Source organism: Typopeltis vanoorti, chromosome 17 (assembly GCF_054136105.1).
Source record: "Typopeltis vanoorti isolate ZY-2024b chromosome 17, IOZ_Tvanoo_1.0, whole genome shotgun sequence".
NCBI classification, from domain to species: Eukaryota; Metazoa; Arthropoda; class Arachnida; order Uropygi; family Thelyphonidae; genus Typopeltis; species Typopeltis vanoorti.
Genome location: NC_143565.1, coordinates 79,563,719 through 79,577,048, shown reverse-complemented (window position 1 = coordinate 79,577,048; position 13,330 = coordinate 79,563,719).

The following is a 13,330-nucleotide window of genomic DNA, read 5'->3' as shown; positions in this document are numbered from 1 at the left end:
TTCACCTTGGTTTATCGGATCAAGTGACTTTTTTACGGTCTTCGAGTATCCATTCACGATGTTCCTGACACCACTGTAGACGAATTTTCCGGTTCTTCGCAGAAATCAATGGTTTCATGCGATCTACTTTCAAAATCGTGGCTTGAACTATTCTTAAACAGTTGCCTAGAACACGTGATGACGCATGTTGCTGAGTATTTAACATATACTCTGCTTAAGGGATCTTTACGTGTATTTGCATAAAGGTTTCTATTGCAGTATCCATTCACATGTTAAAACATGCTAATGATGTGAAAATGAGGAGAAAAACACAAATCTGGATTTGCTTGTGGATAGTTATCGTTCTTCAATGTTATTTTCCGAAAAGTGTACAAAACAGATATACGATTTTTTTTTAATGATTCTAAAAATAATTATGCGGTCTTTATGCTCGGAATTCAAGAATTTCATTATACAGAAATCTTAGAAGAATAGTAATTCGTTTTCATACTAGATGGCAGCACAATCAAAATCCTCTGGACAGCATAAACCAGTGGTGTTCAACCTTTTTTACTACGCGTGCTACTTTTCTATAAAAAGTTACTCGGCGATCTACTCTCTTATATAGATCACGTTCCCCCAACCTGATATCTGATTACGAATAAATAAACAACTAAAAAAAAATACACAACTAAAAACTTTATTTGTGTATTTAAAAATTTATTTATCACTTTTAATTATTTTAATACAACAACAACAAAAAAAAATATTGGAATAAGATATTTGTTTCTCTATTTTGGAAAACCAAAGTTAGAAAAAATAACAGATTGATTACAAACTCACAAGTTACAGGAAATGCAGGTTGATTAAAAAAAAAAGGAAGTTAATGTGAAATTTGGCATTGTTTGGACCTCGCAATATTTTCATAGTCAAGTTGATATGAAGAAGTGGCCAATCGCAGACAATCATCCAAATGATCATTTGTAATTTGTTTCTTAATTGATTTTTTCTAACGGTCATATTTGAAAATGCGGATTCTGACAAGTATGCCGATCCGAAACACGACAGAATTTTTCGCGCAATATCAGTTAATATTGCGAATTTTTCATGTGCATACTTCCAAATGACTTCATTGTTTATTGATTTTAAATGTAAACTATTCTGAATGTTTATCTCAAGTTCTATTTCAGCTTGGTTTATATCAAACAGCCCACTAATTTTATTTGAAATTTCTGATGTTCAAGTTTTCTTGAAATGGATTATTGATAAGAGATACAATCATTTCAGTTTTATTAAAATCTTTAAATCTTGAATTTATTTCTTCCTCAACTAATTCTATTTCACGAATAAATTCTTTTAAATCACAGCGAAGCATTTCTTGATTTTGTTCAAAAAATTTTAATAAATATGGGAGATGTCAAAATTCGCGGTCATTTATATTTTTCTTTAATAAAAGTAAGTATTGGAAAGTTTTTATTGAACTTAACATGTCAATTAAATTTTTATCTCTACCTTGTAACTCTAAATTTAAATTGCTTAATTTCGTACAGAAATCTACGAAAAATGATGAGTGTAACAACCATCTTTTATCACTCAATTGCAAATAAATATCTCCTTTTTCATTAAGAAAAATTTTTACATCGTTAATTAGTACAAGAAATCTTTCTAAAATTGACTTCAGCTGAGCCAGCGAACATTATTGTACAACAGAAGTTCCCTATCATCATCATCTGCCTGTAATTTAAATAACCGCCGTTGCAGGGCTTTTCCTCGAACAGAATTTGCAATTTTAAATGTAATATTCAAAATATCTTTTGTGTTTAATGTTTTACTACACAGTATTTGTTGGTGAATAATACAGTAGTACGTTAAAAAATCTGGATATTTATCATCGTTTTTACATAATGAAATGAAGCGTTATTTATTACCTATCATTGCAGGATCACCATCAGTAGCAATAGACACAAGTTTAAAAAACGGAAGTTTGTGTTGTTTCACAAATTCATCAAATGCCGAAAAAATGTCTTCTGCCCTAGTCCTTCCCAATAATGTTATAATTTCCAAAAGTTCTTCTTTACTTGAATAATCTTGAAATACCATGCGAATAAATACCATTAACTGAGCAATATCAGTGAAGTCGTTTGGTTCATCAAATTGTAATGAAAACGCAACACACTGGTGAATGTCTGACATTAACCTGGCCTGTAAACTTTTCTCCGGCAATTGGAACTCTTCCTTTCGGCAATTTGAAACCTTTTCTGCGACCTAGAAGTAGTCTCTCTCTCTCTCTGTCTCTCTCTCTCTCTTTCTCTCTCTCTCTCTCTCTCTCTCTTTCTCTCTCTCTCTCTCTCTATCTATCTAGCGACGTCTCGAACCGAGAAGCTCCTTTCTGGAAGCAGGAAACTCCTCTCTCAAGCAACGTGGATTCGGGAAGTCTCTCTGACGGCGACTCTGGACCGAGCTGCCTCCTCTCTGACAGCAATTCTGGAACAGGGACCCTTTCTGCTTGCTTCAGTCCCTTTTTATTAGGCCTCCTCTGAGACCTCGCATGAAGTTTGGCAACCCCCAAAGAATCAGAATGAGTCTTTCATCTTAAGTTTCAAGTTCGGCACGCCTTTTGTTCTCCTTCACTTTCTTTTGATTGTAAGTTGCCGGCCATCGGAAAGTTGTTTGAACTCTTTCTGACTAACTTCGGAGATGTTTACACTTAAAGCCTCTAATCCTTTCTCACATATACAAGCTTCAATAACAATCTTTCTAATGCCGCCATGTACAGCTTCGGCAACAAAAACATTGCCTTTGTTTTTAACACTCTAACATATTCTTATTAAAGCAGTATATACAGCATATACTTCAAAAGAGTTATTATTATTATTATTATTATTATTATTATTATTATTCCTGATACCTCCAAGGAGTCCGAAGACTCATCGCGGGAGGACATCTTCAACTGTCTCTACACCTTACCTCTACTACGAATCAACGCCATCTACCGCCCACCTCCAACACCACCACAACTAGTAATTTTTGTCTGTAAATTGCGTGTGTTCTGAAGGGCTGATTTGTATGTATGCGGGATGAAAAACCCGAGTTTCCGGGAGAAAAAACCCTGCTACCTCCGTATGAGATCGGCTAACTCACCATCGATTGAAATCGACCAGATAAAGATTCCTCCCGTCGCGACGAGAATCGAACTTACGCCTATTCCAATCGAAGGGCGCAATGTACCGTCGTTCTTCCAATTTCGCTACGGAGGCGCTTAATTATTTACAAAAACATCTTAATACAAACTATACCGAGACAAACAAAGTCATTTTTTTTACAATATTCACATGGGATTTAACCTAAGTAAAAAATCGATGTAATGTGCTTTGGAATATTTAATATTTAAGCTACAATCGAGTTTTTACACTTTGCTTATAATCGTATTCACTCGGCTCGCTGTTTGACTTTCACTGATCCAAATTAATTAATTTACCCGGACGTATAAGAAAATTACTGATTTGACAATTTTAACGAAAAATAAACAATAGCAATACACTTAAAGCGAATTAAAAATAATACAAAATAATGATAAATAAAATATTATGTTTTCAGTTTTAATTAAATTTGTAAGTAAGGAGGAATACATAAAAGATCGACCAAAAATCGCTCCGCGATCGACGGGTTGAACATCCCTGGCATAAACTATAGAATTCCGTTCAAAATAACCTGAAACACTGTAGGACATGTGTCGTATTTTCAAAATAAAAAATAAATATAATAATAATAATAAAATTGCTGAAATATTTCCTTAACATTAAGACTGGAGTTTATTAAGTAAACTAATAAAGTAGTTTTATTTTTTAAATTCTTTCATACTCTGTGACCCTACCAGACATATTTCGCAAATGTGAAATTCTGATTCTACACATTGATTCTAAAATATTAACAATCGATAATAGGAACATATAACATCAAAGGTAAGTTAATTAATTTTCAATGTAAAATAGTCTTCATGAGTATCTTTCCTTCTCCATCTTTTTTAGATAATTTCATTTGATCAATACAGAATATTGATCAGACAGAAGGTAATATAAAATAAAACTTCTTTCATTGCTTTTCTTTCTTTATATTATTAAAGTTCTACATTATCATCTGCAAATGTACGTTACCACTTGTATTTTATGCTATCCGGTATTTTATATCAGAGGTAGAGAAAATTTAATAATATTCGAAATCGTACATTTCAATTTAAAATATTCGCTTTTCGCTGCAATGGTTCAACCCTCATGCCCTCCAATCAATAATAATTAATTTAACATACAATTCCTGCAGCGCAATAGAATAATGTACACCTGGTTCTCAGCTAGATAATTAATTTTCCGAACAAATCAAATCTTCACCACTCTTCAAGTCTCCACGAACAATCAGAAAAATGTAATTACAGTAAATACGTTGGAATTATTATCATAGCGACGCACTTTTGTTTAATCTATGACATCCATAGAGGGAGTTGTAGCTGTATTAATAATTACAGTGCAATATGTTATTATTCCAGATAAAAGACAGAACTTGCAGAAAACTAATCTCATTGCTAATCAACTCTAAATTCTTAATAACGGTTTGTAAATAAGAATTTTGAAACTAATTTCCAAAAACCAGTTTTTCTAGTGAAAAGATGTTTCACTTTGTTAGATTAATTTCATTAATATCTGAATTATCAAACTATACACGCCGAATATTGAAAATAAATTCACACTCAGTAATTACATGCTAAGTGAAAGCTGAATCGTAATTTCTTTTGCTAGATACTCAACTTCATTCACTGTACTACTTTTTTTTAAAAAAAATTTATCTCTTTCTGTGTTTATTTACTAGCCTTTAAAAAAGATCACATTTATTTCTTTTTCGCAAAGGAACTAAATAGCGAAGGTTATATAATGAGCAAGAAAATATATTTTGAATAAATCTGCGAGAAGCTAGTAAAAACGCATACGACACGAGTCAACAACTAGTTCTTTCTGTTGATCTGTTTGTTGGTGATCTGTATCCTATACAATTGCTATAGTCGATATTCTTATCATTTCTGTATCTCTCTACCATTTGGCCGTTTGCTTTTGCTTACGTTGAACAAAAGTAATCTTCTTACTTTTCGTTAGTGTTTGTCTATTAGTGTGATTTGTTTTCATGAACTGACAGAGGGAAGCGAGTTCCTCCAATGATGCATCAGTGAATTCTGTTAATCAGAATTTCAGGAAATCTACTGTAGAAGTTTATGCAACGTTATTATATACAGAATTCCATAGAATCAGTTTCCATAGGACCGCTGCGTAAAATCCATTATAATAATCTTCGTCGAAGTAGAAGTAGAGTTCGCTGCAGCTAAGTAGATCCTTTAACGCACATGAAATTACAGAATCCTGGCTTCCTGTTCAAGTGGTAGCTGAACCTTTTGGTCCTTGAAGAGCACTTTGATATAAATTCTGCCTTTCTGCTCCCAATTCTCACTTGTGATGGTGATGCGGTATCACTGAAAAAACAAGACAGACCACCTATCATCATTCATTCATCCAACTCCTGCATAGAACACCACCGTAAATTACCTTGAATATTGTCCAAAAAAAAAAAAAAACAGCTCAATCCATAATTTTTGTCAGCAAGAAATCTGAATAACCTTGAATAACTTGGAGAACATGGTATTCCTACTCAACAGGAATCACATTACAGCATGAGAAACAAGCTGCATTCTCTAAGCCATTGTTACTTGCCTTTAGACGCAAACAACGAAAAGGTTGGGATACCTCACCTGTTCAGTTGTTACATTTCTAGCGAATTTTATTGGATGTTGCGCGAAGATGAACTACCATTTATGAACGGTAGTTCATCCTACCTTCTGCACTAAGCTCAATTAAGTAGTCAACGTCCACAATGCTCATTCACTACGTGTCTTGGAGGTACGAAGAGAGCTTATTCTTCTCTTATTTACTCCTCAATGAAGAAATAATAAGGACTTTGTACTCTCACCTGCTCTCTTCCTTCTGTCACTGGCCTTAAATCCACGGCCATACTGATTACAGCACTCCTTGCATGACCAACTGTGTAGTGCGCGGTCTTTTGAAGCCTTCAAGTTCATACGAGAACACAAGCCGGTCTTATTTTTCTCAAGAAAGATCTCACTCCAGTTCCCACTACTTCTGATAATACCCTGATCACCAAATCATATTCCTCTACTTGGGATGACTTAGACCTCCAGCCTTTTAGGGCACAAACATTTCTTCCTGCCTGTACAACTGCTATCATAAGTCAACTCTATCAATCTCAAGTCATCTCAACTTTGGAATAATTTTTAACCATTTAGGGTACTGCACCAAAAATCTTTCAGCAGTGGCGTCGCTAGGGGGGGGGGATCATCCCCGGGCGGCACTTTGAACCTTACCCTATACATCGTTTTGACTTTTTGTAATATTTTTTGTGGGTATTGAGAGGGGAAGCAAACTCAGGGACCGTCCCGGACAACAAAATCTCTAGCAACGCCATTGCCTTTCAGTGAATGTTTAATGTTATCTAAAAGGAGCAATTCCATGAAATGATGACACACCGCACTCATCGACGTTCAGTTTCTGGTGTATGCCTTTTCTGCAGGTCTGTCATGGACAATGCCCTGTTGAAGTGATCACTATCCTTCCTCTACTTTCTTCTAAGCCAGTAAAGATAGCTCCAAAATTACCGTACCATCTCCACTTCCTCCTCTTTCATCCCATGTGTTGCTCTTCTTTGGAATAGCCTCCCATACTTTATTTTTGTCCTCTCCAAAGACTTCATTCTTCAACTGTTCAAGAAACAAGTCAACCTATTTCTTTTTACTCTTTGTTCACACATTTCACTAATGCTAGAGATCGAAATCTTTTCCATGTAGATAGTATATTCATGAGTGTATTATATGCCAGCAAAGGTTGGGAGATTGGTAGAGTCTCTGCTACTAATGTCTCATGCAAAAAGTTAAGGAAGTTTCAGCACGGTTAGTAGTTGGACGGAGTTCAATCGTTCGATGCTGTTAGCACACTCTCCCTCAATGAGTCTTTGGACTCCCTGGAGGTGTCACATAATAATAATAATATTGATGCAGACAACAAGGGTCCCCATTTTTCTCACGTAATATTACACGAATGAATTGGTAAATCTGCGTATTATTTCATATTTCATTGATTTGTACGTTTACCTTAAAAAGCTATATTGCAAATCAACTTTCACGAAATGTGTCCTGATTCGTTGTCGTAATCTTTCGGAGAAAAATTTATTAAACTTTCTTTCCTTTAAATATGTTATTTTTATATATAGACTAGGGATTGTTTATTTCCACGTGTAATTTTTGAAAATTCCTTTTGCTAAGTTTAAAATTGAACAAATGGCGCATGTTCTTCCATACGGAAAGTTGCTATGGATTAAGATTACAAAACATTTTAGACAGAAGGCGAAATATCTATTTACTTGATTAACTCTACTTATTACGAATATAATCCAAAATGGCAAAATAAATAATTTCCTCTGTCTTTGTAAGGAAAAAGAAACCAAATAAGGCTAACAGAAGATTGTTTCCCTCGCCTTCTTTGTAGAAAAACGTTTGCAAAGGTGTTAGCGGCTAACGAGGGCAAGAGAAACTTTGAGGATTAGAACCAAACAGAAAAAATGAGAGAGATATATTTGCATTGATACCAGAAACTATGAGTTTTTGAATTAAAGATATTTTTCCTTTAATTCTTTCGCTATTGCGATAGCTCGTGTTCAAATTAGAGTACAGGTAAAAATCAGTAGAATGAAAATGAGAAAAGGCTATATATGGAAACAGTCAGTTCTTCAGCGCCTCTGCAGTGTTTGAGAACACAAGGAATGAGAAATATGAATTTCAACACAGTAATGTTGTTACTGTTTAGTATCCAACAGCCTTCCGATTTATTTGATCTCTTGTTGACAAAATATTAAGAAAAAAGAAATGCGTGTGAAGTATTTGCCAAAGGAGTTAGAGGTTTTTTGTTCCTATGCAAAAATTGATTTTATTTATTTTTTGATCTATTTGTGTTGATTTAATATCTGGTGTGAGAATTAACTTTCACACGCCACTCGTTAGGAGGATTTGTACAGTCAAGACATTACAGTTTAGTATGCAGACGGTCTGTGTAGTTCAAACACCATAAGTAATGATACTTATATTAGCTAGAGGCGGGCGTATCGATTTAGAAAGCCACGTAACTTTAATATAAAAGGTTTCAAAGATTTGAAACGATAATAAATGCTGGTAATCAGTAGTCCCACTAGACACGAATTCGATTCTTTAATGAAAAAAAAAATAGTTAGGAAAAAAATAACAGAGACGGAAAATTATCCAAACAAATATGAAAAGATCAGACATAATTGTAAAGCAAGTTGTGTTTTGTAATAATTATTATATAATGATTGAATATACATTTGGTTTAACCAGGGAAGGCTCGTGCACAAGCACTGAGGAACTGCTGCACCGCCAATTTTTCTCGATATATAAATATATTTATTAATTTATTTATATTTGCTTGTAATATTTAATTTTGTCATCAACAATCCTATACAATTCTCTTATTTTGTATAAAAAATAATAAAAATCTATCTTGTAGCACTTAAGAGGGCGAAGGACACTAACAGCACTGTGTTTACCACAGCGTCATATTGCTACGCGCGCAAGCATATGCACGCCATAGTGAGATGCGAGCTATTAGCGTAATGCGACCTTGCATATAAACACATTATATACAGGGCTGGCGGAAGCGGTCATGCAGAGCATGCGGGCGCCGCTACGAAGGGGGCACCGCCGCGGGGCACGGTTTATAAGTTCATTTTTAAGAAACCAAATTTTTATCATAAACACAAAAATTTCTTAAAATGATCATATTAAAATAAATAAGGCGGGATATACCGAATAAACATTTAAAAAAATTGTATATTGCCACCTCTTTGATCAGCCGGCTGTTTACAATTTTGTAGCGAGAGCAGGCTAAATGCTTGCCTGCCTAATGTTTGTGTACTACAGTCTTTTCGAATTTTCGTACAAAACATTTGTTGCTAGTTAACCAGTCATATGGTACGCATATCAGTAGGCTACTGACAGTAGGGCAGTGCGGCTATTATTTCGTCTCTGTGTCGCGTTGTGTAATAATTTCTTGTGGGTATAAAATAGAAATGGAATCAAAAATTAAAAAAAAAGTTATCCGGTGCATAAAATCGTAAGCGTCATGCTGCGAAAGAAGCAGATATTAAGAAACAAACTGGGGCTCTTAATAAATTTGTTAAAATATTAAAATATTCTGATGCAGATTGTAACCAACTCGATACATCAGAAATCAGAGTTGAAGAGCCGTGAACATCATCCAGTTTCCATGAAAGTGAAAACTGGATGATGTGCAAATGTTGCAATTATTGAACAAGATAACAAGACTCATGATTTAAGTGAAAAACAGGAGATTTAGTTGTAGTTGACCACGAAACTAACATATTGTTAGTCTGTAAATTTAGAAGATCCAGTGAATGGGAAATATTGATGAAAAATTACGAGTTGTTTTAATTGAAATGGGGCCTGTTCAAAATAAAAATATAATATATACCAAAGATACATAGGTCGTAATTTGGCGACACACGTATTATAACAGAAAAATGGAAAACGGGGAGCTCGTGCCAAGAACATGGCTCATTTATTCCAAAACTTTTAATTCCGTTTTTTGCTTTTGTTGCAAACTTTTCGCACCTACTGGATCAAGTAGTCTTGTAGAAGGTTATAATGACTGGAGAAATGTAAGTATAACTTTGCATAGACATGAGACTAGTTTAACTCACATGAAAAATTTCTTAAAATGGAAGGAAATTGATAAATATCTAAAAAACAAAACTACTATTGATTGCCAGACTCAAAGCATGTATGAAATGGAAAAGCAACATTGGACGAGTGTTTTAGAATGCTTGATTGAAATTATAAAATTCCTTGGTAGCCAAATTTAGCTTTTCGCGGATCATCTGATAAATTATATGAAAGGAATAACGGCAATTTTTTAAAATTAGTCGAACTGTTTGCGAAGTTTGATCTCGTTATGGAAAACCATGTTGAAAGGGCCCTACAATGAAACAGTAGCATACACTATTTGAGTAAAGACAAATGAAATGAAATATTAGAAACTTTAAGTAACGCAATCAGGGATACAATTTTATTATCAATTCGCAAATCTAAATATTATTCCATAATTTTAGACTGCACACCTGATGCAAGTAAAACAGAACAAATCACCATTATTATTCGCTTTGTTTTCTGTGATAATGAAACTGTCAAGATCAGGAAAAACGTTTTAGGTTTTGTAGATATATCAGATTTCACAGGACGTGGTTTATGTGCAACAATAATGGAACAACTTGAAAAATGGAACATCCCCATTGAAGACATGCGAGGTCAAGGGTATGACAATGGGGCAAATATGAAAGGGAAAAAATATGTGCTCCAAAATTTGCTTTTGAACAAAAATTCTCGAGCTTTTTACGTGCCATGTGCTGCTCATACTCTAAATTTAATCATTAACGATGCAGCCAAAGTGAATGCAGATACAATTAGTTTCTTTGCAATTATTCAAGAAATATACAATTTCTTTTCATTCTCTTACAAACGTTGGGCAATCCTTTTAAAGTTCATAAAAATTTTAACATCGAAACAGCCATCAGAAACGCGATGGGAAAGTAAAATTAATGCAATCGGCCCTCTACGATATCAGTTAGGAGAAATTTACGATGCACTTTTTGAAATTTTAAATAATTAAAATTTTAATAAAGAAACTCAGCATGAACCACAAACATTATGTGCTAAAATAAAGGACTACAAATTTATTTGCTCTCTTATAACTTGGCATGATTTACTTGACAGAATAAACCCTGTGAGTAAAATGCTTCAAGACAAAAATATGAACATTACACTTGCTTTACAATCTATCGAAAACTTAAAAATATTCTTACAAGAGTATCAATCAGATACAAATTTTAAGGAAGTTCAAAAAACGGCAAAATAACTGAGTGAAGAGGTGAATGGAGAACAAGAATTTAAAACTGGTACGGAAGTTCGACGACGAAAGAAGACACGACAATTTGACTACGAGCATCATGACGAAACGCCACAATCGCCAGAAGATAAATTTAGAGTGAATGTGTTTTATACACTTATAGACGTTGCAATGTGTTCGTTAATAGAACGTTTTGAATAACTAAAAACATATTATGATAATTTCAATTTCTTGTATAGATTACTACAAATTAATAACGAAGATTTACGAAAAAATTGTGACGATTTAGAGATTCTCTTGAAGGACGGCGACAATAAAGACTTAAATACAATAGAACTATATGACGAGTTACGTACTTTCCGGGATATTTTTCGGAAGGATAATTTAAATATTCCAAAGCCCTTTCGATATTCTTAATTTTATTGTGTCCAATAATTTATCTTTCCCTAACTTTTCAATTGCTTTAAGAATACTATTAACCTTACCTGTTAGTGTAGCGAGCGGTGAACGTTCCTTTTGCAAGTTGAAATTGATTAAAACCTACTTAAGAACAAGTATGTCACAAAAAAGGCTTGTTAGTTTGGCATTAATAGCTATTGAAAATGATATATGTGCGGAATTAGACGTTAAGACCATTATTTCTAATTTTATGAATATGCAATGAAAAACCCTAAAATTTTAATTAAAAAAAATGTCAAGTATATTTATGTAATTTAATTTATTTTCTGTTATTCTGTAAAGATGTTGTTTTTTAATACTTAATTAAATGTTCTAATTTTTTCTGAATTCTTTTCTTATTTTCTCATCTATCTTGAGTTTCTTTTATTTTCCTAAAAGATAGTTCCACTTATAAAAATTATTAAACATTTTTTACAAGTTACTAAGAATTTGATAACTTGTAAAATGCAAGAATTTTTAAAACTTTAGTTCAAATAAATGTTAACATTAATTAAAATTCATTTTAATTTTGTTAGCAATTCGGGTCGGTGAGAAGGCTATAATCCCAGTATCATTATATTCAATGATTAAAGTGAAGTGGCTTTATCGAAATTTGCTTTAACTTTTGAGAATTTTTGGAATATTCGGATTTTTAACGATTATCCTGTTTAGTCAACACCCCCGGTTCGTTACATTTAGCGAACCAACGTGTGGCTGTTCTGTCAAAATTTATTTAAGAAATTTCAAATAATTTAAATTTTTATTATTGTAAAAGAACCACACACTCCCGAATCGTTACAGGGGCACTTAGATAGAAATTGCATGCGGGCGGCAAAGACGCCAGCGCCGGTTCTGTTTATATGCAGTTTGCGCCAGTAGAAGTGTTCGTAGTGCTTATCGTGTTTACTCCGTCTCTTTAAATATTTGGACATTACAATTAAAGACATAACATTTGTTATAGTTTTTATTTTAAAACATTATTGGGGTTATGATATTGGATTTTATTTTAAAGTAATTTTGAATTATACCAAACTGTATAATTTTATCGATAATAAACAATATTTTTTCACGTTTAATTTGTTTTTTAATTTTTACCATAATTTTGATATTTTATTCAAACACGTATACTTACAGTGCGTATGTATATTTCGAAAGTTGCAGCACCCCCACGATTTCAAGCCACGAGCCGCCACTGTCTAATTTGTCTAAAGTACTTAAATTTTGTAATCCAGATTGTCATTTCCAATTCAAACGTAACTTCAGAATGTCGTCGCAATTATAAATGTTTCAAAAAAAAAGCGAAGTAATTATTCAAATTTAACTATATAGCCAGCTTTGGACGCGAGCTAATTAGGGTTAGGTTTTGTTAGAAATTACCCGAATCAACTAATGCTGTGAAGACCAATTTATTACATCGGTTAATTACAAGTGTGTTCTTCTGTCCAGGCTTTCCTATTTTTCGGGGTGAAAAACTCGAGTTTCCTAGAGATAAATCCGCCATCTCTGAATACAAATATAAAATATTTTTTTGAGTGAAGCTCCTTTAAAATCACTTACAAAATGAACGAAGAAATATGCCTTGTTAGCAGTTTATCAAGACAAGGCGCACTTTGTGACGTATCCGATTTTCCAAACAAATTACAAGAGATTTTTCTTTCTAATTCAACACATTTGGTGTACATTGGTGGAAAAATGCTAATAAATATTTTCACGAGACTTTCCATAATAGATTACTTTAATTTATCAAGTTAAAGTAGATTATTGCAATCAACCGCGCAAAAAGCAAAAACATCTCCTATCATATTAGTGGAATTTCGCGTAGGAATTTATTTTTTCATTGTACTGTTGCCAGCATCTCTTTAGAATTATAC